Source organism: Pelodiscus sinensis, chromosome 5 (genome assembly GCF_049634645.1).
Source record: "Pelodiscus sinensis isolate JC-2024 chromosome 5, ASM4963464v1, whole genome shotgun sequence".
In the NCBI taxonomy this organism is placed as follows: Eukaryota; Metazoa; Chordata; order Testudines; family Trionychidae; genus Pelodiscus; species Pelodiscus sinensis.
This window is the reverse complement of record NC_134715.1, coordinates 87,059,669-87,084,571: the sequence shown is the minus strand read 5'-3', so window position 1 is coordinate 87,084,571 and position 24,903 is coordinate 87,059,669. Positions and strand designations below refer to the sequence as shown.

The window sequence follows — 24,903 nt, the reverse complement described above, 5'->3', positions numbered from 1 at the left end:
TACATTGCTTCTTGTTTTGAATGTCTATTAATGATCAGACTAGACATTTTTAGAAGCAGATTTTACTGACAAAAAGCAGCTCAGGCGCCAAGCTGTATTTTCAAACCCTGATTAACAAAATTATCTCGCCCACGAAAATTCTAATTTTAAGTACACAAAACTATTTTATAATGTATTTTATTTTATCTTTTTTCCCCTCAAACTTGCCTTTAAAATTAGTCCTCACAGAAATTCTCACACAGTAAATCATACAAAATAGGCTACATAAAATAAAACCTACTGACTTCTGGGTTTCACAATGTAATAACGGATTATACAGATATTACCAAATAACTAAAACTAAGGTGTTAGCTATACTTGGAAACTATTGCAGATTAATTTGAGCTATTTCACATTAAGTTGCCTTGTGTCCACAAAATTATTTTTTGATAAAATCATTTGGTGTTTTAGTAGGTTTTATAAAAGCCACTTGAAGTGAGTTTATAGAGATGTGGGATGAACTTACATGCAGCAAAGTAGGTGTAAATGCATCCCCATCTCAAAACAACTGATGTGCACTTGCCGTGTCTGTCACCTGGTAGCCCACATTGCTTTGCTTGCTACTTAGGATGACCAAAGCAGGATGACCATTCTGTTTACTTGCATGCCCTCTACTAAGCGTAACTGTTTACATGGTTAACAAATGAGCCTGGGCTAATCGGGTAACATGCAAGGTTACATGCAGCCCTTGCCCACTCCACCCATCTGACAGGGGAGAATATGAAATCTGGAATACTGCTTCCACCTGCCTGGATCGGGGTTTATGTGATGAGGTCTCTGAATCTGATTGAAGTAAGTTGTCATACTCACTGGAACCTGCCTGAGAAATTACTGAGGGCAGGTAAGCAGGTGAGGAGCAATCAGAGATTGTGGATGAGCGCCTGGAGGTGCGGTGTTGCTGAGATGTAGAGGCTATGTGCCTTGAATGGTAAGTGTGGGAGGACCACGGTTGATATCCATGCCATGTATCCCACGGGCTCCACTGAGGTAGGAGCTGATGTGGAGGAAACATCCATGGTTGGCTGGGCCAAATAGGATGTGGTTGAAGGGAGTGATTCCTGTATGAATTCCAGGAAGTTAGTGATAGAGAAGGAGAGGAATGGCGTGATGAGAGCCTGCTCCTATGCCCGCTACCATAATCAGATCTTGGAGATAGTGGTGTAGGCAAGTTGGGGCCACTCTGAAGTGTTAGCGTGCCCCTGCGCCATGGAGCATGGTGAGGCAGTTACTCCTCTTGATTCAGGCTGAGGAGATTTTTATAAGTGCCACGTTTTGTGCAGCGCTTTCTTGTGCTGCGGTGCCATAGAGCAGTCAAAATCACTCTGCCCAGTTAGATTGGGTGCAGAGGGAGAGTTCACCGGAGCTGATGGAGGAGGCATATGCAGCTTATCTGAAGCTGCTACCTCAATGGCACCAGTTGATGTGGCAGTCTTAATTTGTGCCTCAGCTCTCCTGACTGGCACTGACTTGCGTTTCTCCATGGTACCAGAGACTGGTGGCATCAGGGAATGAGAGGCTCTAGGCAGCTCGAACAGGGAGCGTGCCGGTGTTGAGAGCCTTTGTGGGGTGAGGAAGCTGCCCTACCCGAGAGCTTTTGCTGTGCTGGCATCTCATCTAGTTTGTTCCTTGGTAACTGAAGAGAGTTTTCCTAGAGAATAGTCTTGAGCCATGTTTCAGAGTCTTTTCTGGCCCTTGCCGTCATATTCAGGCAACAAGGGCACTTTTGCGCCACTTGAGACTCTGCCAGGTATTTGACACATGAGGCATAGCCCTCTGAGGTAGGCATTGAGTCTCTGCATGAATCACATTTTTTGAAGCCAGGAGAACCTGGCATTGTCGCAGAGACAAAAAGCTGCGCCACCACGGTGGGTGCCGGGTTTTTTCCCCCCCGGAAACAAAGTGAACATTGAAAAAGGTCAAACTAACTAAAACTATGAGGTATAAAGCTAAGACTAATGGAGGATTTCTGTTTTTCCTGTCAGGAGAGGACTGCATAAAAAAAGCCAACTGTATAAAAGGCAAACATCTTCCTATTGGTTCTCTCCCCAGTGGCTATAACCACCACACTGCCTGCAGTTATAGGCTGCCACACAGCTTTTTCTAAGCTAGCACATTTATTAAACTGAAAGCATTGCAGGAAAAACATTAAAAACAATGAAAACCTACACACATACTAAAAAGCTTTCCATGCATCATCTGTTTTGTGGCCTTCCTAAATCAAATTTTCCAATACTTCTGCAAGGATTTGGGGACCTTCTGGCACAGAAGGTTCTGTTTGCTGAATCAGAATCAGCTGAAACTCAGGCTACTTATTCAACAGTTTTTTCTTTTTCTGTTGCGCTCTGGAGAATCCAGTATGTACTATAATATATGAGAGAATCTCCAGGTGGTGGTACTTCTCTGAGGATGTTACAAACTGAGCCAATTTGCCTAATCACCAGACTGTTCTCTCCCTTAGAATTACATACAATCCCAACCCATAATGATACAGCAAGATCTTAATACAGTAACATCTCTCAAAAGGTATTACAGGAAATTGATTTGGCACAAGTGGAATTTGGGAGAGCATCCCTGATTTCCCTTCCTCCCCCCATTTAAGCTCTTGCATTGCAATTTAGGAGAAAGAGAACTGACTTCTAAAAGATGAAATACAGTAGGGTATAGGCAAAGAACACATAAGGGGTATGGAAGGACACAGGGAGGGATCCTAAATAACTGGTGGAGGGAGTCAAAAGTAGGATAAAAAAATGGAACAAGTTGGGGGATGGGGAGCCTGTTGTAAAACTAGGTAAATACATAGATGAGTTGATGTACCTTTCCTGGAAGGCCTCTGTGTGCCCCCAAGAGTACACAAACTTCTGATTGAGAACCACTGCTACAGAACTTGGGCTTCTTTGTAGACTTGTCCCAGGAAACCTTTGAAATGTTAATATTTAAATTGTACCTGCATTCTTCAAAAGATAAAAGCACCTAGGATTTCCTTAGCTATATACAGGCAGTCCCCGACTTACGCGGATCCGACTTATGTCGGATCCCCACTTACGAACGGGGCTTTTCTCGCCCCGGAGCTCACGGGCGGCGGGTCGCCACCCGTGTCCTCCGGGGCGAGAAAAGCTTCACCCGGTCTCCCTGGTCTGCTGGGGGGGTCCAGCAAAGCCGCTGGACCCCCCCCAGCAGACCAGGGGGACAGGAGCAAAGCCGCGGAGCACGCCCGCAGCGGGACAGCCGCATCTCCTAGGTCAGCAGACCAGGGAGACGGAGCAAAGCCGTGGAGGACTTGGGCGGTCCCGCCACCCCCGTCTCCCTGGTCTGCTGGGGGGGGGGGGTGCAGCTAGTGCCCCCCCCTCCTCCGCAGACCAGGCTTTTCTTGTCTACCCCAGTAGCGCGGCTCCTCGGCGCTCCGGACCAACCCGGCAGCACCCCAGCTGCTCTGCCCCAGGCATCCTGATTCAGCCGCTGCTGGTCAGTTTCAGCAGCGGCTGAATCAGGATGCCTGGGGCAGAGCAGCTGGGGTGCTGCTGGGTTGCTCCAGTAGCGCCGAGGAGCCGCGCTACTGGAGCAACCCAGCAGCACCCCAGCTGCTCTGTCCCAGGCGTCCCCAAGTCAGCCGCTGCTGAAACTGACCAGCGGCTGACTACAGGAAGCCCGAGGCAGAGTTGCTCTGCCCCAGGCTTCCTGGAATCAGCCGCTGATCAGTTTCAGCAGCAGCTGACTTGGGGACGCCTGGGTTTCTTAAGTTGAATCCGTATGTAAGTCAGAACTGGCATCCAGATTCAGCCACGGTTGAAACTGATCAGTTTCAGCAGCGGCTGACGCCAGTTCCAACTTACATACAGATTCAACTTAAGAACAAACCTACAGTCCCTATCTTGTACGTAACCCGGGGACTGCCTGTATTTACAATCTAAAATGAATGAAAATAATTATCACAGTTGAACCAAAAAAACCAGAACCTTCTCAACATCTATATCCTCTTTCAAATAGTCAGTGTTACCGCATTTAATAAATATACATAGAATCATAGAATCATGATTAGGACTGGAAGGGACCTCGAGAGGTCATCGAGTCCAGCCCCCCGCCCTCAAGGCAGGACCAAGCTCCGTCTACACCATCCCTGACAGATGTCTATCTAACCTGTTCTTAAATATCTCCAGAGAGGGAGATTCCACCACCTCCCTTGGCAATTTATTCCAATATTTGACCACCCTGACAGTTAGGAATTTTTTCCTAATGTCCAATCTAAACCTCCCTTGCTGCACTTTAAGCCCATTACTCCTTGTCCTGTCCTCAGAAACCAAGAGGAACTAATTTTCTCCTTCCTCCTTGTGACACCCTTTTAGATATTTGAAAACGCTATTATGTCCCCCCTTAATCTTCTTTTTTCCAAACTAAACAAGCCCAGTTCATGAAGCCTGGCTTCATAGGTCATGTTCTCTAAACCTTTAATAATTCTTGTCGCTCCTCTCTGTACCCTTTCCAATTTCTCCACATCTTTCTTGAAATGTGGTGCCCAGAACTGGACACAGTACTCCAGCTGAGGCCTAACTAGTGCAGAGTAGAGCGGCAGAATGACTTCACGAGTTTTGCTTACAACACACCTGTTGATACAACCTAGAATCATATTTGCTTTTTTTGCAACAGCATCACACTGTTGACTAATATTCAACTTGTGGTCCACTATGACCCCTAGATCCCTTTCCTTACAAGCAACAAACATCTTCTCACATAAGGAAACATAAAAGTGAAGCCCACTGGATCTTTCTTTCCTCCACCCACCCCCACATAAATAGGCTTCCTTGGTGGAAAAAGACAGAAACTGTTTCTGAAGTATTTTATGCATGGATTTTCTCTTTTCTTATAACCAACCAACCAAGATACTAATTCGTAAATTTGACTAGCTCAATGAAATTGTATTTTTTCTCATTAGCAATTTGTAGATCAAAAATTATTAAACAGTAACAAAATGTATTGCAGGAGACCAAATAAAGTAGATTAAAAAGTGCCCCTTAAATTAATTGATTCAGAGAATAATGAAGTTCGTCCTGAAAGCAGTAAATCTGCTTTCAAGTCACATGAGCCATCAGCATACATTAATATTTAAAATTTTCTTTTGGTCCTTAACCAGTTTATTTACTTCAGTCTGATCACTGACACAACATTAGGACTTGTTAGTTATTCATTTTTATTTCTCTTTCTATATCTGTTGCAATTACTTATAATATGTTACAAGTCAGTTCAGTTTATAACTAGCTCCTCAAGACACAATACTAGATTCAACTAAAAAAAGAAAATAATCATAAATTGACAATATAACCTAATGAAGTACACTCAGAAAAAATAAACATAGTTCTGTTTGATGTTATTTTGAGCGATTTATTCTGTTGGCATAATAAGATATTTAAAAGGAACTAAAATTGTGTAAAACGTTTCCCCCAGCATTTAAATTACATTCAAGGACCTCAACATGGTGTGCATCCAGACTTATTTGAATTATAGTGCATTAGTTTCCAAAACATGAAATCCAGATTACTGTCTACTTGTTCCAAATAGCAGTATCAGGTAACTAATATAAGTACATTATCTAAAGGTAAAAATGTATATTAAAAGAAGACTATTCATCTTTAATATACTACGGTGATGCTGAGTATCTATTACAATGAATAATCCACATAGCCACCTCTTGATCTGTCATATTATATATAAATAATGCAAGTAATACTAACTATTCAAAGTAATGAATAACATTTTCACCAAAGTTTTGTTTACATTTCAGAAGTTATTTGAGTTATATAAGGTTTAGCTCTTAACATAAAAATCTCTGAAGTAAGTTTTATCTGCATTCTCAGTGACCTGTATAACAGGCCCACCAAAAATGCAGGTAATCTGTCAGTCTTTGGGGGGGGGGGGGGGGGAGATCTTAATTTCTGCACAACACTTGCATCAATTAACTTACACTTTACTCGCTCACATTTATCTTTCATTTTAAAAGATTTTTGTATTTAATTTTAATGTAGCAGAAATCCTACCCTCATGATTCATTATGGATACTTTAAAAATACATAAAATATTGACACTGCCATACAAATTCAGATTAGAAGAAACAGATTTAATAAATAAATTGAGGCTCCATGGAACCTAACAGTCCAGGTTAGAGATGTTAAATATCGGTTAACTGAATAATCAATTTACCTCAAGAATTCTTATTGGTTACTCGACTATTCTGTAGTCCCTGGGTAGGACTGATAGACTGCACTCCATCCCCACGCCCGAAGAGCCTCTGCCACTCCACACTGCTGCCTCCATATCAGAGGCAGCAGCATCGGGGTGCCAGAAAGGAGCTGGTTCACAAGGGAAGCCAGTTTAACAACTAGCTCTCCTCACGGACTGGCTGCCTGTTTTTCTGAGCTCCTGGAACCGGTGAGAGCCGGAACTGAGCCTGGCTGACTGCCTGGCTGGCTCACTTTTAATACACTTTAAATGCAGAGCTGCAGCAGCGGTAGGTCCCAGACCCTGTGTCAAGCCAGGACTGAGCTGGGCTGCTAGCCAGCCTGCTAAAAATTTACTGGCGGGGGTGGGGAAGAGGAAATGCATGTAGTCTATAGCATCAACATAAGCTTTTGCTTATCGGTTAATCAACTATCCTATTGCATCCCTATCCAGGATGAAATTTTAATTGCAGCTGTATGAAACCTAAGAATATAAACACGTTCATGTTTGTCAGACCAAATGATCCATCTAGCTCAGTATAGTGTTTTCGAAGAACAGAGAGTGCCAAATACTTCAGAGGGAATGAGCAGGTCTTGTTCAAAGAATTTGTAAAGATAGGGGATTTACTGAGAACTACGAGTCACCTCCAACTCATTGCTTAGAATCATACTTGGGTGTACTATTTGGTTTAATAAAAAAAAGTCTGTTCAGTCAGTTGGACTAATGAACATTCATTATCATCTTGCTTCCTTACAAGCAACTCTTTTCACATTTTATTCTGATTATAAAAAAGAGATTTATCACAATCTTTTAATTTTCAATAGCTGATATGCCCAAATTGCAAAATACAAGGGCTATGGTACATTTTCAGCCTGATCCTGAAACTAGTATACATGCAGAAAACTAATGGAATTCAGCAGAAGAGGTTTTGTAGTACTGAGCCCATGAAGTTCAAAGATTTGACTTCATCTCACTGTTGTCAAGGCTTGCTCTATCTAGCACACATGGACTGTAACAAATAATTGGGGTCTGTCTGTCTCTCTCACTGTGAAGTGTGTGTTTGTGCAAAATAAAAATCTTATTCTGGAATTACCTACAGATAGAAAATTTTGCATAAACAATCCTGCCACTTAAATTAGCTGAACGCACTACTTTTTCACTGCAATATGGTGGGTGAACTGTTTAAATCGGTGTTTCTCAAAGTGGTTCGCAGACCCCACTCTGAAAAAGCTACCACCAGGCTACTTCGTTTACTTTACTTATCGGTTCCTTGTTACAAATCACAATATAATTCAAATTAGTTACAGAAAGAGTAATGAAAGCTTTACGAGTTTCTGAATCAAATTTACTATGTATGGTAATTATTCAATAAAATTAATAATGTTTGAAGTTGAAATCCTACAAATTTAAAACTGCTTTTATTTCCCTTTTGCAAGAACATTAATAAAAAATTCTATTACATATATTTAATTTCTTGAACTTCCCTATAAGTGTAATCTATGCAAAAATGAGTATATGAGAGAGAGACAGAGTGTGTGTGTGTGTGTGTGTGTGTGTGTGTGTGTGTGTGTGTGTGTGTGTGTGTGTGTATATAAACACACACACACACACACACACACACACACAAATTTACCTGGCGTTGCTTAGGTCCTTAACTTTTTCTTTTTGGAAGATTAAACGAAAAATGTACATGATTCGTTTACTCATTACTCTGGTGTGAGACTGGGAATATGGGTTTCAGTGTGCAGGCTCCCTTGCTCACCACAGTACCTTGGGGCCACATGAGAAGCACCTCTCCATGTCCACTGCAGCTCCAGCACGCACAGCTAGGAGAGGGGCTAGGGCAGCTCCAGGTTCATCTGCCCTCTGTAGTCCCCAGACAGAATGAAGAATGCAACAAACTGTTCACTTTCCTCTCACTCTCTGATGAAGGGCAACCGCCAGCAATATTCCCATATGAATCAGAAGGGTGGGGAGCTTCAGCCACCTTGCCCTACCTAAAGGTGCCCTACGCAGGTGCAAGGCCAGGAGCTGGTGCAGTCCCGGACCCGGGGGAGAGAGAGATAGAGAAAGCATGCATACCCTTACATGTGTGAAAGCTCCTCCAGCTACCTTTAAATTTATTTGCCAAACAAAAAGAAAAAAATAGAAATAGAAATATGATAGAAATGTAGCCGTGTTAGTCTGGGGTAGTTGAAGCAAAATGCAGGACAATGTAGCACTTTAAAGACTAACAAGATGGTTTATTAGATGATGAGCTTTCGTGGGCCAGACCCACTTCCTCAGATCAAATAGTGGAAGAAAGTAGTCACAACCATATATACCAAAGGATACAATTAAAAAAAATGAACAAATATGAAAAGGACAAATCACATTGCAGAACAGGAGGAGGATGCGGGGGAGGGGGGGGAGGAAGGAAGGTAAGTGTCTGTGAATTGATGATATTAGAGGTGGGGAGAGTGGGATGTTTGTGAGTTAATGGTATTAGAGGTGATAATTGGGGAAACTGTCTTGGTAATGGGTGAGATGTTCAAATGTTTGTTAAGTCCTTGTTGGCAAGTGTCGAATTTTAACATGAATGACAGGGCTATTAAATTCGACACTTGCCAACAAGGACTTAACAAACATTTGAACTATCTCACCCATTACCAAGACAGTTTCCCCAATTATCACCTCTAATACCATTAACTCACAAACATCCCACTCTCCCCACCTCTAATATCATCAATTCACAGACACTTACCTTCCTTCCTCCCCCCCTCCCCCGCATCCTCCTCCTGTTCTGCAATGTGATTTGTCCTTTTCATATTTGTTCATTTTTTTTAATTGTATCCTTTGGTATATATGGTTGTGACTACTTTCTTCCACTATTTGATCTGAGGAAGTGGGTCTGGCCCACGAAAGCTCATCATCTAATAAACCATCTTGTTAGTCTTTAAAGTGCTACATTGTCCTGCATTTTGCTTCAAATAGAAATATGTTAGTCTTAATTAAAAATGGGAAATTTTGGATAAAATAAAATTTAAAACATACTTAAGCTATTAGATTTTCTGAAAGAAGTCTGGAGATTGCCACTGATCTACTCTGGAGGCCCTCATTAGCCTCCCGTAGCAGAAAATGTCTTCACTGACGTCAGCCCCTGACAAGAGGGCAGAAAGCCCCGTTTGTGATGATTTCAAAGAACTTATACCAGACCAATGGTTCTCAACCTGCAGCTGGTGGAGTGCTTGTGGCCCAATCTGCAGAAAGCTGCAGCCCATGTAACATCCCCAGAGCCAGACTGGAAGCACTGGATACAGCCCACATAATACACTGTGGGTTGCATACGTGGCTCACAATGGTAAAGAGGTTGAGAGCCGCTCCAGACAGTAGAATTTTGATTATGTACCTATATTGTTTCTCAATCAAACATCACACACACACACACAAAAAGTTCTCATCAAAGTAAGCACCATTGGCAAGGTCACAGACAATAATATACCTTCCTTTGGGATATTTTTTGTGACTCAAAACATTTCATAATAAGTTACCATAGAGTAGAGAGAGTTACTCACCCTGTGCAGTAACGTCTGTTCTTCGAGATGTGTGTCCCTGTGGGTGCTCCACTCGAGGTGCTGGGTCCGTCCCGGCGCCGCAAAACGGAGAAACTTCCACAGCAGTAGCCCTGCCGGCCCGCGCATGCGCTCCTGTTGCCTCGCGCCGTTCACGCCGTTACAGCTGAGCGCGGGCCGGCTCGTCAGTTTCCTCCCAATTGGAAGCATCTGAAAGAGAGAAACAGAAGCTCCGAAGCAGGGAGGAGGGTGGGTCGTGGAGCACCCACAGGGACACACATCTCGAAGAACAGACGTTACTGCACAGGGTGAGTAACTCTCTCTTCTTCGTCGAGTAGTGTCCCCGAGGGTGCTCCACTCGAGGTGAGTACAGAGCAGTGGTCAAGCACTATCGGCGTGCTTCGGACTTATGATCTCTGTGCTGTGGCCAAGACTGCTTGCGCCACCGCTGAATCATTTCTCAATATTTTCGCAAGAGCATAATGCTTGACAAAGGTGAGCGAGGATGACCGGGTTGCTGCACGGCATATGTCCTGTAAGGGTACCCCTCTAAGGTACGCAGTAGATGCGGCCAAGCCTCTGGTGGAATGAGCGCGAGGTCGTCCTGGTAAGGATTTGTGTCGTAGGGCATAACAACGTGAGATACAGGAGGTGATCAAATTGGAAATACGTTGTGTGGAGAGCTGTTGACCCTTGGAGCGCTCCGCCGTAGCTATAAAAAGGTGCCGAGACTTTCTGAAGGCACGTGTTCTATGCAGGTAGAAGGCCAGTGCTCGTCTAACATCGAGGGTATGTAAACGTGAGTCTTCTGGCGAGGAATGAGGTTTCGGATAGAATGTTGGCAGAATTATGGGCTTGTTTACATAGAAGGGAGAATTTATCTTCGGAAGGAAGAGAGAATGAACGCGAAGCAGAACCCCTTGTTCAGAAAATAAAGTGTATGGTGGACCAGCTGAAAGGGCGGCCAACTCACTTACCCGCCGTGCTGACGTGATTGCCAGAAGGAATGATACTTTCATTGTTAGCAAGCGCAGGTTGCAAGTTGCTAATGGTTCAAAGGGGGGACGAGTTAGTGCGTCCAGTACCAAAGATAAGTCCCACGGCTCCGGAGGGATTGTGAAGGTCAGATATAGGTTATCAAGCCCCTTTAGGAACCTTTTAACTAACGGGTGAGCAAATAGCAAATGTCCGTCGATGTGCGGGCGGAAGGCCGAGATTGCTGCCAAGTGCACTTTCAACGAAGCATTTGCTAAGCCCTCCGTCTTCAGATGGAAGATGTAGTCCAAAGTATGCTGCACCGGTAAAGAAAGAGGGTCAAAGTCCCTTTCCAGACACCACGCTTGGAACCGGTGCCATTTGTAGGTGTAGGCCTTGCAAGTGCTATGGCATCTGCTATTCATAAGTACATGTTTCACTTCCTGAGAGCAAGTCATTTCCGGTGGCTGAAACCAGTTAGGAGCCATGCCGAAAGATGCATGCGATCGATGCTCGGATGCAGCATCGAACCGTGCCGTTGAGACAGTAAGTTGGGCATCAGTGGAAGTCGTTGTGGATGAGTGACCGACATTCTGGACAATTGTGTCAGCCAAGTCTGTTGAGGCCAATAGGGTGCTATGAAAATCACTGTTGCACCCTCCATCGCTATCTTCTCCAGTGCCCTCGGAATGAGAGGAAGAGGCAGAAACGCATAGAGAAGTTGGTGAGATCCCCAACTGAGCAGAAGAGCGTCCCCCAGGGAATTCTTGCCAGTACCCGCCTGTGAGCAGTAATGATGACACTTCTTGTTGTGACGAGTGGCAAAGAGGTCTATACTCGGGAACCCCCAGAGACGGAAGAGACCATGAGCCACCTCGTTGTGTAACTCCCACTCGTGCTGAGGAAGGAAGTTTCTGCTCAGGGCGTCGTCGATGATATTGTCTTTGCCTGGGAGGTACAATGCGGTAAGGATTATATTGTGGTGGATCGCCCAGTTCCACAGTCATATCACGTCCGCGCACAGGGATCGTGAACGGGCCCCACGTTGTCTGTTGATATAGTACACCGTGCATATATTGTCGGTGATGATGTGGACTGCACTACCTTGGATCCTCTGAAGGAAGTGCCTGCATGCATTGGATACAGCTCGGAGCTCGAGGAGATTTATGTGTAGAAGTGACTCCTGTGCCGACCAGAGTCCCTGAACTCGATGTTGTTGCAGATGTGCGCCCCAACTGATCAGAGAAGCATCCGTTGTGATCTGCACTGTGGGTCTTCGTGCGTGGAAAGGGACCCCTGATAACAAATTTTGCGGGTTGTCCCACCATATTAGTGAAGTCCTGACATGTCCGGGAATGGACATTGTCTTGCTCACAGCGTGTACCCCCGGTGTGTAGACTTTGAACAGCCAATGCTGGAGACTGCGTAGATGAAGTCTGGCATGCGCCACCACATATGTGGTGGCAGCCATATGTCCGAGCAGTTTCAGGTAAGTCAGTATGCTGGATCTGGGAGCAATTGAAACTGTACGTACCAAGTCCCGAATCATCTGGAATCTTGTTGCAGGCAAGTATACTCTTGCACTCAGTGCATCGAGTCTCGCGCCGATAAACTCCAAGTCCTGACGCGGTGCCAAGGACGATTTGCCGAAATTGATTATGAGGCCCAGAGCCTCAAATACGGCTGTGGTGGTGGTCACTGCCCACGTAGCCTCCTCGCGAGTTGGGGCCTTTAATAGGCAATCGTCGAGATACGGGAAAAATCACGATATTGAGGCATCAGAGGTAGGCAGCTACCACTGCCAGGGTTTTGGAAAACACCCGTGGTGCTGCTGACAGACCGAAAGGTAACACTCGGTAATGTTCCGCGCCCACTACGAAACGAAGGAATCGCCTGTGGGCCGAGTGAATGGCTATGTGGAAATAGGCGTCCTGTAAGTCGAGGGACGCAAACCAATCCCCTTTGTGGAGAGCCGGAATGACAGAAGCTAAAAAGTGACCATTTTGAATTTTTGTTTTCTCAGGTAGCGGTTGAGTCGACGCAGGTCCAGGATAGGCCTCCAACACCCTGACTTCTTCTGGGTGAGGAAGTACGTGGAATAGAAACCTCTCCCCCGAAATTGAATGGGTACCCTTTCCACGGCTCCTATAGTAAGTAGTCGGGACACCTCTTGCTGTAGAAGAGTCTCGCGAGAGGGGTCCCTGAAAAGGGACGGGGAGGGCAGGAAGTGGGGGGGAATGGAGTTGAAAGGGATGGCATATCCTGAAACAACTATGTCGTTGACCCATCGATCGGTGGAAATCAGAGACCAGCGATGTTGATAAGGCCTCAGCCGATGATGGAATAAGGCTACCTGATTGTGTGACGCTCCTGACAAAGGAGTTGCACGTAGTCCCTCGACCAACCCATCAAACTTGTTGCCGGCCCTGCTGCTGACCGGAAGTCTTGCCAGGTTGTTGTCTTCGCTCTTGCTGGCGTTGTCTTGGTCTCTGTTGTTCACATGGCTTGGGGCAGAATGTTGCGTAAGAGAAGGGTCTCTGTTTGTTGTAGGGCATATACCTCTTACGTTTATACGGAGGCGTATACATGCCAAGCGTTCTAAGAGTCGTACGGGAGTCCTTGCCCGAGTGGAACACCTGATCAGTGGACTGGGTGAAAAGAGACTGACGATCGAAAGGCAAGTCTTCCACTTTGCTTAATAACTCCCTTGGGGCAGCTGCTTGGTGCAGCCACGACCCGCGACGCATAACTACCGCAGTAGCCGTGGCTCTAGCTGCTGCATCAGCCATGTCTAGGGCGATCTGAAGCACTGTTCTGGCCGTTGTGTAGCCCTCTTGTATTACCGCCCTCAAGATCTGGCGTTTTGAGTCTGGTAGGTGCTCTAGAAGAGGGACTAATTTGGAGTAGTTATCGAAGTCATGATTGGCAAGAGGGGCCACGTAATTGCACATCCGGAGAACTGAAGTGGCAGAAGAATACACTTTTCTACCTAAAATGTCCAGGCGTTTAGCCTCTTTATCACTTGCGGTATTTTTATTTTGGGCCGTCTTTGATCTTTGCTGGGCGGCGCCCATAACAAGGGAATTGGGCTGGGGATGCGTAAACAAAAAGTCCATCCCTTTTTGATTTATAAAGTATTTCTTGTCCACCCTCTTGTTAGTCGGTAAAGAAGCGGCGGGGGTCTGCCATATATCATTTGCAATTTCCAGGATAGCCTCATCGAAGGGCAGAGCCAGTTTTGATTTTTGTGAGGACTGCAAGTTCTTCAGCAAGGGATGTTGCTTTTGCTGTACGTCCGTAATCTGGATATCCTGAGATTGTGCCACTCTGGCAAAGAGCTCCTGAAACTGTTTGTGATCTTCCGTTGGGGATAGTTCACCAGGAAAGACAGCATCATCCGGAGATGATTGGTTGGCCGGAGAGTCGGGGGTCTGTGGTTCCCTATTTGGAGTGTAGTTGTTTTCATACGCGTCCCGACTAGTAACTGGCATCGCACCCTCCACAGGCACTGATGGAATCGCCGGCGAAGGTGCGCGTGGTGGAGACGCTGGGCATGTGGTTTGCGGAGATCGTGATCGTGGATATCACGTGTTATGAGGACACCGGCGGTCATCATAATGACGGTCCCATCTCCGACTGCGAGTCGGGGATCATCTAGGAGTGTAGGCTCTAGACTCCTCGCATCGACGTGAATATCTCGAACGTCCCGAAGACCTCGGTGATATAGATCTGTCAGAAAAACGAGATGGTGAACGAGAATAATAGGAATAGCGTCGTTGATCGTGATAGCGATAGTGATGGTACGACGGTGATCGCTGCAGTGATCTAGGATATCGGTCTCTAGTGGAGACATAATGAGAGGCACGATGGTTTTCAGAGCAGATTGAAGCTGGTGACCAAGGTCCCGGAGAGAACCGTGCTCTTTCAGGCGTGAGTGAAGGGGTCCGCACGCGCCTTGACTTGAAGGGCACCTCATTCAGCACTGAACAATCTGCACGAGAGGACGGTGCCGTTTGAAGTGGTGTAGTCCCGGTCGCATGGCTGCCCTGGGGTTGAATCAGCGGTGCCGTGGGAGTTAACAGCTGTGCCGGTGCCGGAGGAGGCTGCGGTGCAGAGTGCTGTACGGTGCCGCTGGCCACCTGCAGTGCCTGAGTCGGCGCTGTTGCTTGCGGCACGGCAGGGAGCAAGGTCTCATCAGCTGGCACCGTGGGCATGGGTGCCGGTGAAATTGTCATTGACTGCGCATGCGCAGTATCAGCCAGTGCCGGGGCCGCCATTGCTGCTTGTGGCCCAACTGTTGGAGCCTTTGCCGGTGCCGAGTCTGCCCGTGGTCCCTTACAGGGAGCCCGCATCAGGTCTTTTGATCTGACCAAAGTCGGAGCTGAGGCACTGCAGCTCTTGCCCGGCTTCTCTGTCGGGTGCCTCCGCAAAGAGCCAGAGGTACCCGGTCTGGCCCGTACGTTCCTGGGCTGTGGCTCGGCATTGTGGAGGTCCTTCTCAGGTGGACAAGTGACAAGGGACAAGTGAACAAGGGACAAGTGAACTCCCGAGGTAGCGGGAGAAGACGTGGTCGCATCGGACTGGAGGGCTTTATTGAATAAAATCACCCTCAGCCTCATTTCCCTAACGCGCCGAGCGCGGGCTGTCAGTTTCATGCAGTGAGGGCACTTCTTAGGGATGTGCCTGTCCCCTAGGCATTTAACGCAGCGCAAATGCCCGTCTGAGTCTGGCATGGCCTCCTGGCACTGGGAACATTTCTTGAAACCAGGCATTTTGTCTTTTCTTTCCTTTTCTCTCTCTCTCTTTTTTTTTTTTTTTTTTTTTAAAGGCTACTACAAAAAGTAAACTAGGACGGAAACAAGGAACTTGAGACTAACTAACTAAGTAAAAACTACTACGAACTATTAACACTATCCTAACTATAAACTGCCAAGTGGCAAACAAATTTCTAAATGAAACTCCCTTCCCCCCCCCCCCTCAGGCCGGAGAGGGAGCATGTCCTAGGTTCGTCTGCGGCCGCGGACGGTTGAAGGAAACTGACGAGCTGGCCCGCGCTCAGCTGTAACGGCGCAAGGCAACAGGAGCGCATGTGCGGGCCGGCAGGGCTACTGCTGTGGAAGTTTCTCCGTTTTGCGGCACTGGGACGGACCCAGCACCTCAGGGACACTACTCAACGAAGAATTTTTATATACAACATATATAACGACGAAACTAAACCAAATGTTTTTGCATCTTCCATTCAAATAATGTAATGAACGTCTTTTTTTTTTTTAAAGTCATAGAGCCTATGTTATATATCAAAGAGACACTCCAGAGGCCCGAAATAAAGACTACAACTGTAGACTGCTAAACTGTATATAAATACACGAGAAGAAAATCACTCTTCATTCAATAAGATTAACTATTTATTTGGTTTTTTTGACAGGATGCCTCCTATTTTTATTTTTTCCCCCATAAGTCTTTCTAATCTTATCCTTAATTTCAAATTTAGAGAGCTGGAAGAGAAGATGTATGCTGACAGTTGTAATTACAGTAAACCATCTGCTTCAAAAGTGCTTTATAAATAGTACTGAATTGCAACAATGTTCTCAATCAACCCTCACCTTGTGAAAAAAAAACACAGATTTTTTTGCTGATATAGCAATGTTCCCTATGTGCAATCAGATCCATCAACATTGTACAGATTTTACACTTTTAATGGGAGCTGTAGCTACATTGGGAATGCTAGACCTACTGAAAGCAACAGGAAAGTTTCCCACTCATGTATTTAAAGATGAGAAATTGTAATTTAAACTATCTTATATTAATATTCATTACAAAAATTCAGATATATGTGATCTAAGAAAAACAAAGGCAATCTTTTCTCTTTCTGCTCAGATTCTGCTTAAACATATTTTGTAGTCAAATAAATCTCTCTCTATACAGGCAGTCCCCGGGTTACGTAAAAGATAGGGACTATAGGTTTGTTCTTAAGTTGAATTTGTATGTAAGTCGGAACTGGCTCCAGATTCAGCTGCTGCCACTGAAACTGACCAGGAGCTGACTACAGGAAGCTGGAGGCAGAGTTGCTCTGCCCCCAGCTTCCTGGAATCAGCCTGATCAGTTTCAACAGCTGCTGAATCTGGAGCCTGGGACAGAACAGCTGGGGCGCTGCACAGTAGGTTCCCACAGGACCAACCCGGCAGCACCCCAGCTGCTCTACCCGAGGCGTCCTGCTTGGGGGGGGGGCCCACTAGCTGCGCCCCCTCCCCCCCCCAGCAGACCAGGGAGACCCGAGCAAAGCCGCACATGCGGAGGGACCCCGCCGCCCGTGTGGCTTTGCTCCTGTCTCCCTGGTCTGCTGAGGGGGTCCAGTGGCTTTGCTGGACCACCTGCAGCCTTGGGAGAGAGTCAGGGCTGGCCCAATCTCGGGGACATGAGGGTGGCAGTGAGGGGAAGAGAGCCAGGGCAGCCACACCGCAGCCTGGCCCTCCCTGAAAGCCAGGGGGAGAGAGCCAGTGCTGCCTACCCCCAGAAAGGGGGCTTGGCAAGTAGCAAGCAGAGGACCAGCCCGCTAGTGTATTAATTATACTGAAAAACTAAATGTCAAATAAATAAACTATATTCAATCTGCCCATTTTACCTCTACCAGTATCATAATGTTCATAACCAAATCATAAATTTTATTATGACATTCTATTTTTAGCTTTTATATGTTTTTATATTGCAGTAGCACTTATAATATATTTATATGCTGTTCATACAGTCCAAGTCCTGAAAATGAACATCCTATAATATAATACATAAGAATTTACAATCTTCTGTTGCAAGTTTAATTTAAAATAAGTATTATCATTATAATTAATTGCAATAATTAAAAGATTATGATTTAACAATAATGAATCAATTTAGGAAGATCACTATATACCATTTTTCAAGGCCCTGAATTTTGTTTGAATATTGTGTGTTTTTGTTAAGTAGAATGTAACATAAGAATACCAGTGTTACCCTTTGTGTATAAATAAGTGGCAAAGAGGATATTAAGAATGTTTGCGTCTTTAAAATAAGTATATTCCATCTATAGTAAACAGCTAGACATTAATATTAATTGTTTTATTCTAATATATTTTAGAAAAATAACAGGGCAGCATGGAGAAAAACAAGGCACAATGCTAATGCATAAAATCACCAGAAATAAGAACACTTACAGTTTCTTCTACACTGCCTATTGGGGACACTGATCTGTGGTGCAGCTTCATTAGAAGATGGTCACTAGTTCTCCAGTTACATAGCAAACCTTTACATTAACAGTCAGTGAGGAAAAGAGAAATTACAGGAAAGGGAAGGAAGAAATGAGATGATGAAATATTAGGCTAAAACTAAGTAAATATGCTGGGAACAGAAAGTTTCTTAACATAAACCATTCTGAAAAGCTTCAGGGCAAAGGGAGCAAAGGGATCTTTCAAAATTGACAGAGCAAAGAATGAAAAACCCCAATGTGTTTCATTATGGCATGAAGCCAACAAAGCCTCCCTGATTACTATTTTTTAAAGTATAAGAGAAAGCACCAAGCACGTACTACTTTAGATAAAACTGTAACAAAAATTGTGCATGTACAATGTATATCTCCTCCTATACAAAAAGTTACAGAGGCTGACCTCTACTGGATAATTAAGTACAATGCTCAAAAGACTCTAGGCTAAAAACAAAAACAAAACAAAAAACACCAACCAAACAAAAAGCCACCAAAACCCCAGATCTTTGTGTCAGGAAACTTTCGTATTTTGAGATTGCATTTACAAAAGAATAAGATTTCATTTAGCACTCAAAGTAAGTAAATCATCTAAATGAAAATTTTCAAATCAAAACAGATAGGTGTTGCAATAATATACAATACAAACAGAAAATTTTAAATCAGGAAGCAACATATTATAGTTCAGTTATTTTCAATGTTTCTTCAGACCCCTAAAATGTACTACTTTGAAAAATCTTAGACATAGTTGAAAACCACTATTCAAGCTGATCAAAAACAAGGACTGAGTTCTATTTCTGATTGCCACAGGCCCTACGTAAACCTCTACAGGACAAACAATTTCTTTGTACCTCAGTTTTTTCCATCTGACAGATGATTATGAAAATATTTTTCAAATATGTTAAGATCTTCATGTGAAATGATAAAATATGAACATGAAAAGTATTAGCCTATGATATAGTGAAAAGAATGGATATGTATCTTACTGTAGCTGTAGTGCTTAGAGATGTGGTAGGTTGTCAACATGGATTCCACTAGAGATGCATGTGCCACACACAAAAAAAGTCAGATTATGCTAGCTGGCAGTGTCTGTTGGGGCCATATCTGTGTTTTAGATGGCCTTATGTTTCCTAACAGGAGCACTGAAAACAGAGTGGGTCCAACCAGTCAGTCAGATCCTTCACAAACACGGAATCCCAGTAGATTAGGACTAACAACAGGAAAGGTAGATGATGTATTTTTCCACATGAATTCCAAGAACCACCACACAGTTACTGAAAGGTAACTTCTTTCTTTCAGTAACTGTCCACATTGATTCTATATATTTCCTTCATCTAAATAGGAGACTGATACCTTCACCTATTTTCAGAATTAGAAAATACCTGTAATAAAAAAAAAAACAAAAAACCCTTTTACTTCCAATTCCTTTGGCAACACTTAAGTAGCCTTTCACGTCCAGGAATGAGTAAACTTCTGATTTCAGTAGGTTTTCTGGAGGGGGTTCCCGAATAGGAATGCACAGCAAGTTGTAAATAGTGATGGATTCATGTTACAGAGAAAAATCCCTTTGAACTATTTCCAGAATTCCTTTATTTGGGGTGATACTACTTCAGGTGTTGAAGGAGTGGCCAAGTGTTTTCCAAAATAGGCTGGATGCAAAGTTGGTGTGAAGCACTTAGACCTCAAGTTTTGATGTATGGTTCAAGGCAGAAGACAAAGATGATGTTTGGTTGTCCATCATGAGTTTAAATTCTTCCTCTGTTACTGTATGTCTACACATCAAAGTTATTTCATGATATCAGAGGTATCCCAAAATAACTACCCCACGTCTTCACAAGCCACCCAATTATTTCAAAACATTTTTTGAACTAATGGGCGCACTATTTCAGCATCCTGGTAACCCTCACTCCATGAAGATTAAGGGATGTCTCAAAATAGCACTTTATTTCAAAATTTGGTGCTGCATAGACAGCACCAAATTTTGAAATAGCTTATTTCGAGTTTTTCAAAATAGCCTATGCAATTTGCATAGCGCAAATTTCATAGAGCAAATTGCGTATCTTAATTCGAGTTTAGAGTGCAGTGTAGACATAGCTAAGGTGAGGTTGTAATTCTTGTGTTGGCATTGCTATGAGAAACACAAAGATGAGCACAAGTACTGTTATCTATAGTGTCTAAAACTGGAAACCAAGGTCTTTTTAGGTGCTGGTAGACTTTTAGGCATCTGTCTGGTCACATTTTCCCCCAGGGCTTCATCATTTCTCACATTAAAGGAATTATCGCCATCCAAAGGAAACACTTGTGTCCTAGTTTCTGATTGAAAATTAAATGATCTGAGGCAACTGCTGTCTCTAGGTTACAGCTGATGGTACTGCATGATATGAATCAGTGATGATGATGATTTCACACTATATTTGGCCACTAATAGACCTTCTGCTAACAGAACCCTGGTCAACATCTTTCAGAAGTTAGAGAGCACCTTAGTAACCAAAACCATTTTCTCTCAGACAGTACTGACACTTGATATTACAGACTGTTAGAGTTACTGAGGCTTAGTGATACAGAAATGCTCTAATGCCCAGATTATGCACCTTATCCCTTGTCGCATGCAGGGAACCTAGACTCTTTTTGCAGCCACCATCAGCAAACTGAATGAATGCAGAAGCATAGAAGAATGAAAATCCTTCATGAGTAGTTTGTCAGTTTCTTTTGACGTAGACTGATTAGTGGCAGGAGTAGGGAAGTTAAATTTAGATTAATTTGCAATTGAATAATCAATGAAATTTGCATCCACTGGACTGTTGCTACACTTCAAAGGTGAAAGCACTAAAGGGAACACCAGGACAGCAGGGAAATCAAGTAGTCCCCCTGTGGCCTGGTGCTCCCCGCGGCGTTTCAAAGCAGCAGCTCTGCATGGAGGCCAGGGTCAGCTAGAGACTTAAAGCTCCATGTGGTGCTGCCGCTTTGAAGCGCCCTCTCCTCTTGCACCCCGTTCCTGCAAGGGGGGGTGGAAGTGACTAGTCATTCACATCCCTACACATGTGTGGCACAAGCGGTCTTTGCACATTGTTAACAGCACTTCCAAAGAAGGGAGGGTCATACAGTTTGTAGAACAACACGAAGTATCCAATGGGGTGGGATATTTCTTCCACTGGAACAGAAGGCATTTGTAAAGTCTATGTTTTCCTGTCCTCAAGCTCATGGAACTTAAATCACATTCTACGATGGGGAAGATGAAGCAGCAATTCACACATTGTTGCCAAGACAATAGCATTGGAATGAGCCTTTAAGTTGTATAAATCTAACCTCTCTAATTTTTTATCCCTGAAACAGGTATTAGGACAGGATTGATGAAACTAAGGGTGTTAAAATGCGGTTAATTGACTAGTCGATGGAATTTCCTGTACAGTGTGCCTGCTTTGAAATGCACAAGAGTCCACCGTGGGGGCTCTTGTACATTTCAAAGCCATGGCACCTCGGATCAGCATCTGAAGATTAAGCAATAGGGAAAACATATGAGGGTTCTTCCATCAATTCTTCCCTCCTCAAGGGAGCCCAGCACAGCAGACGGTAGCAGGATCCTATGCAGCGGTTTCCTGATTGGAGGAGACTTCCTCCTAGAATGTGACCATGGTGGAGATCTACAGTCTCTTTAAGTACCCCAAAACCAATAATATCACAGAGGATATTGTGTAGTCTGAACAATGTATGGCAGGGGACACTATGCTGGAACTCCCCTTTAGGAAAACTAGAACTTGGCCTTTAGATTTCCCAGCTGTAGACTCCACATAGAGGTGCTTGATCTCAAAAGTGAAACAAGTTCATCCCTTTAAGAGTCTGAAGTGAAAGCAGCATTTCCCAGTGTGGATGTAGAAAAAAGTATAGGCATTTGGTAGGTGGCCTAGATATAGAAGACACATTGAGCTCCAAGTAAAGAGACGACTGAGGCGGCTGGAACCCATGTAAGTGACTGGTACCAGGATAATGGCTCAGAAAGACAACTCTGAGATAGAACTGACATCGCTGATGCCCCTGAGTGAATCAACAATTCCAAATGCATAGCTGGAGCAGAGAACACTAGGATTGGTTGAAGGGAAAGGGAAAGGAAAATCCTTTACTGACAAGAAGCCCTACAGGAGAGCACCCACCACAGAGATGCATAAAAATGTCAAGTGTCAAGGTAGACTGAATCAGCTGAATGAAGGAAGGAGGACAAGGCACAGGTGGAGACACCAGTCTCATCATCCCTCAACAAACCAGAGTTGATGGTGCTATTTCAAATGAGGTCAGTTATACTAGAGCACCTACCAGAAAGCTAACAGGGAGAAAGCCTATAACTTCCTGTCAACATATAATACCTATAGTGCATCAACAAAGCTGCCAGCGAAGAGTGATATATGTCACCAAACTAGTGCTTTGAATTAAAAGCAGTGAGTGGTGTTCTTCGTTATTTCTAAGTCCCCTGCCTCACAGTTGGGGCTTGGTTACAAGCAGGACATTTCACCTATTCCATAAGATGAACTTCAAGACAAAAATCCCTTTGTCTTTTAGTCAAGGTGGGGCAGAAGGTACAGGCATTTGTCCCTCACCACAGCAAATAAAGCACAGGTATATAAAATCATGAGTGGTGTGGAGAGGGTGAATAAAGAAAAGTTGTTTATTAGTTCCCATAATAGAAGAACTAGAGGACACCAAATGAAGTTAATGGGTAGCAGGTTTAAAACTAATAAAAGCAAGTTCTTCTTCACACAGCGTGTAAGAACTCCTTGCCAGAGGAGGCTGTGAAGGCTAGGACTATAACAGAGTTTAAAGAGAAGCTAGATAATTTCACGGTGGTTAGTTCCATCAAAGGCTATTAGCTAGGGAATAGAAATGGTGTCCCTGGCCTCTGTTTGTCAGAGGCTGGAGAAGGATGGCAGGAGACAAATCGCTTGATCATTGTGTTGGATCCACCCCCTCTGGGGCATCTGGTGCTGGCCACTGTCGGCAGACAGGATACTGGGCTAGACAGACCTTTGGTCTGACCCGGTAATGGCCATTCTTATGTAACTCTTGTTCCTATCTATGATGGCAAGAGTATCCCAGCATATGGCACACAGCTTAACACTTATGGAAAAATCCCTATTAAAAGCCTCCAAATAACTACTCAACTGTAACTAACTAAGCTAACTATTAACAGATGTAACTTTAGAAGTGAAAAGATGCTTGCTAACTAAAACAAATGATACAGAGAATTGGGAGTGAGAGGGTGGACAGACCTCCTTCATGCCACCACCTGAGAGCACAAGAAGAATAGGAGTACCTGCACTGCCTAGTGGTACTACTAGAAAAAGTGTCAAACCTGAGTGGACTGGGTGCTCATACACTGGCAGTCGAATATATATGTGCACAATCACCCAAAGGAGAACTAACCTAAATGTTTGCTATTGCCATTTTAAGTAATGATTTTTTTGAGAGAATGTGAGACTTACCAGTACTCTCCTCAAGAATACACAGATTTAGATAAATATATATGTGCAGTCTATGAAAAGAAAAATATCTAAGACCTATTTCTTATCTAAATATTTAAATACAACACCCAGGTTACTCTGTTTTTTATTAACATGTATATTTCTTTAATCAGTATGCCTCAAATATTTCTGTATACATATGAATTTAAAATGTATTTTAAAACATCTTAGGGCTCAAAACAGAAAATTTGATGCTAAACCAATTCACTGCCTACAGAATTTGCTTGTATTTTCAACATAACGTTGCAACACCGTTACATTATGGAAAATCTGATATTAATTGCAAACAAGTGCTTTGGTGGGGAACTACGTGATCCAATCCATTTTACTATTGGTTCCTATGTTTTCTTTCCTGAAGTTAGTAGCAAAACAAGTTGAAAATCTCAGATTTGGCAGTTTGTTAAAAACTAAGATTTAGCCACCAATGCAACATTCATCTTCTCTTTGTACAATAAACTTTGTGCATGTTTGGAGAAGGATTCTACCTAGCTAATTGATACACAGTCAGCCTGTGGAACTCTTGCCAGACAATGTTGTGAACACCAGCTCTTTAACAGGGTTCAAAAAAGAACTAGATCAATTCATGGAGATAGGTTCATCAATGGCTATTAGCCAGAATGAATAGGAAGGGTGTTCCAGCCTCTGTTTGTAAGAAGCTGGGAACAGGTAACAAGGGAAGGATCACTTGATGACTCTGGTCATCACTATTATCTTCATTCCCTCTGGAGCACCTGGCTTTGTCCACTGTCGGAAGATAAGATATTGGGCTTGATGGACCTTTGGTCTGACCCAGTATGGCTGTTCTTATCTTGAGATCTATGTGGCTTCAAAAGGAGTGGGAACTGAAACTTTCATTCCTAAACTACAAGGGCTAGAGGAGGAGCACAACCACAGAGGTACCCATTCTTCAGAGACTGTTTGGACACAATCTTGTTAAAAATGGGTTAGTCGGTCTATAGAAGATAAAACTGGAGGGGAAATGGTAACAGTCTACAAGTATGTAAAAAGTTATTTGAAAGACAGTGTGTTAAATTGTTCCCCTTATCCATTGAGAACAAGACAAGAAGGGATAGGCTTAAACTGCAGCAAGGGAAATTAAGGTTGGATATTAAGAGGGAAAAAAGAAAACACCTTCCAGACTGTAAGAATAGTTAATACTGGAATAAATTACCTATGAAGTCTCAGCCATTGGAGGTTTTAAGAACAGATAAACACCTGTCAGGGATGGTCTAAAATCTAGATTACAAATAGCTCTGTCTCAGTACACAGGATTGAACTAGAGAACCTATACAGATCCTTTCTGCTCCTGCATTTCTATGATTCTAAACAATAGGTAGCAAGTTCCAACCATCATTTTCCACATCTCTGAATTCACTACTTTGACAATGAG

General features: G+C 43.8%; 1 protein-coding gene across 3 annotated transcripts in view; it reads right to left on the bottom strand.

Moving 5' to 3' along the window:
• The window catches only part of FRYL (FRY like transcription coactivator), a 389,109-nt gene that overhangs the window by 319,340 nt on the left and 44,866 nt on the right, over positions 1-24,903 (bottom strand). The gene's annotated exons all lie outside the window — the stretch shown is intronic.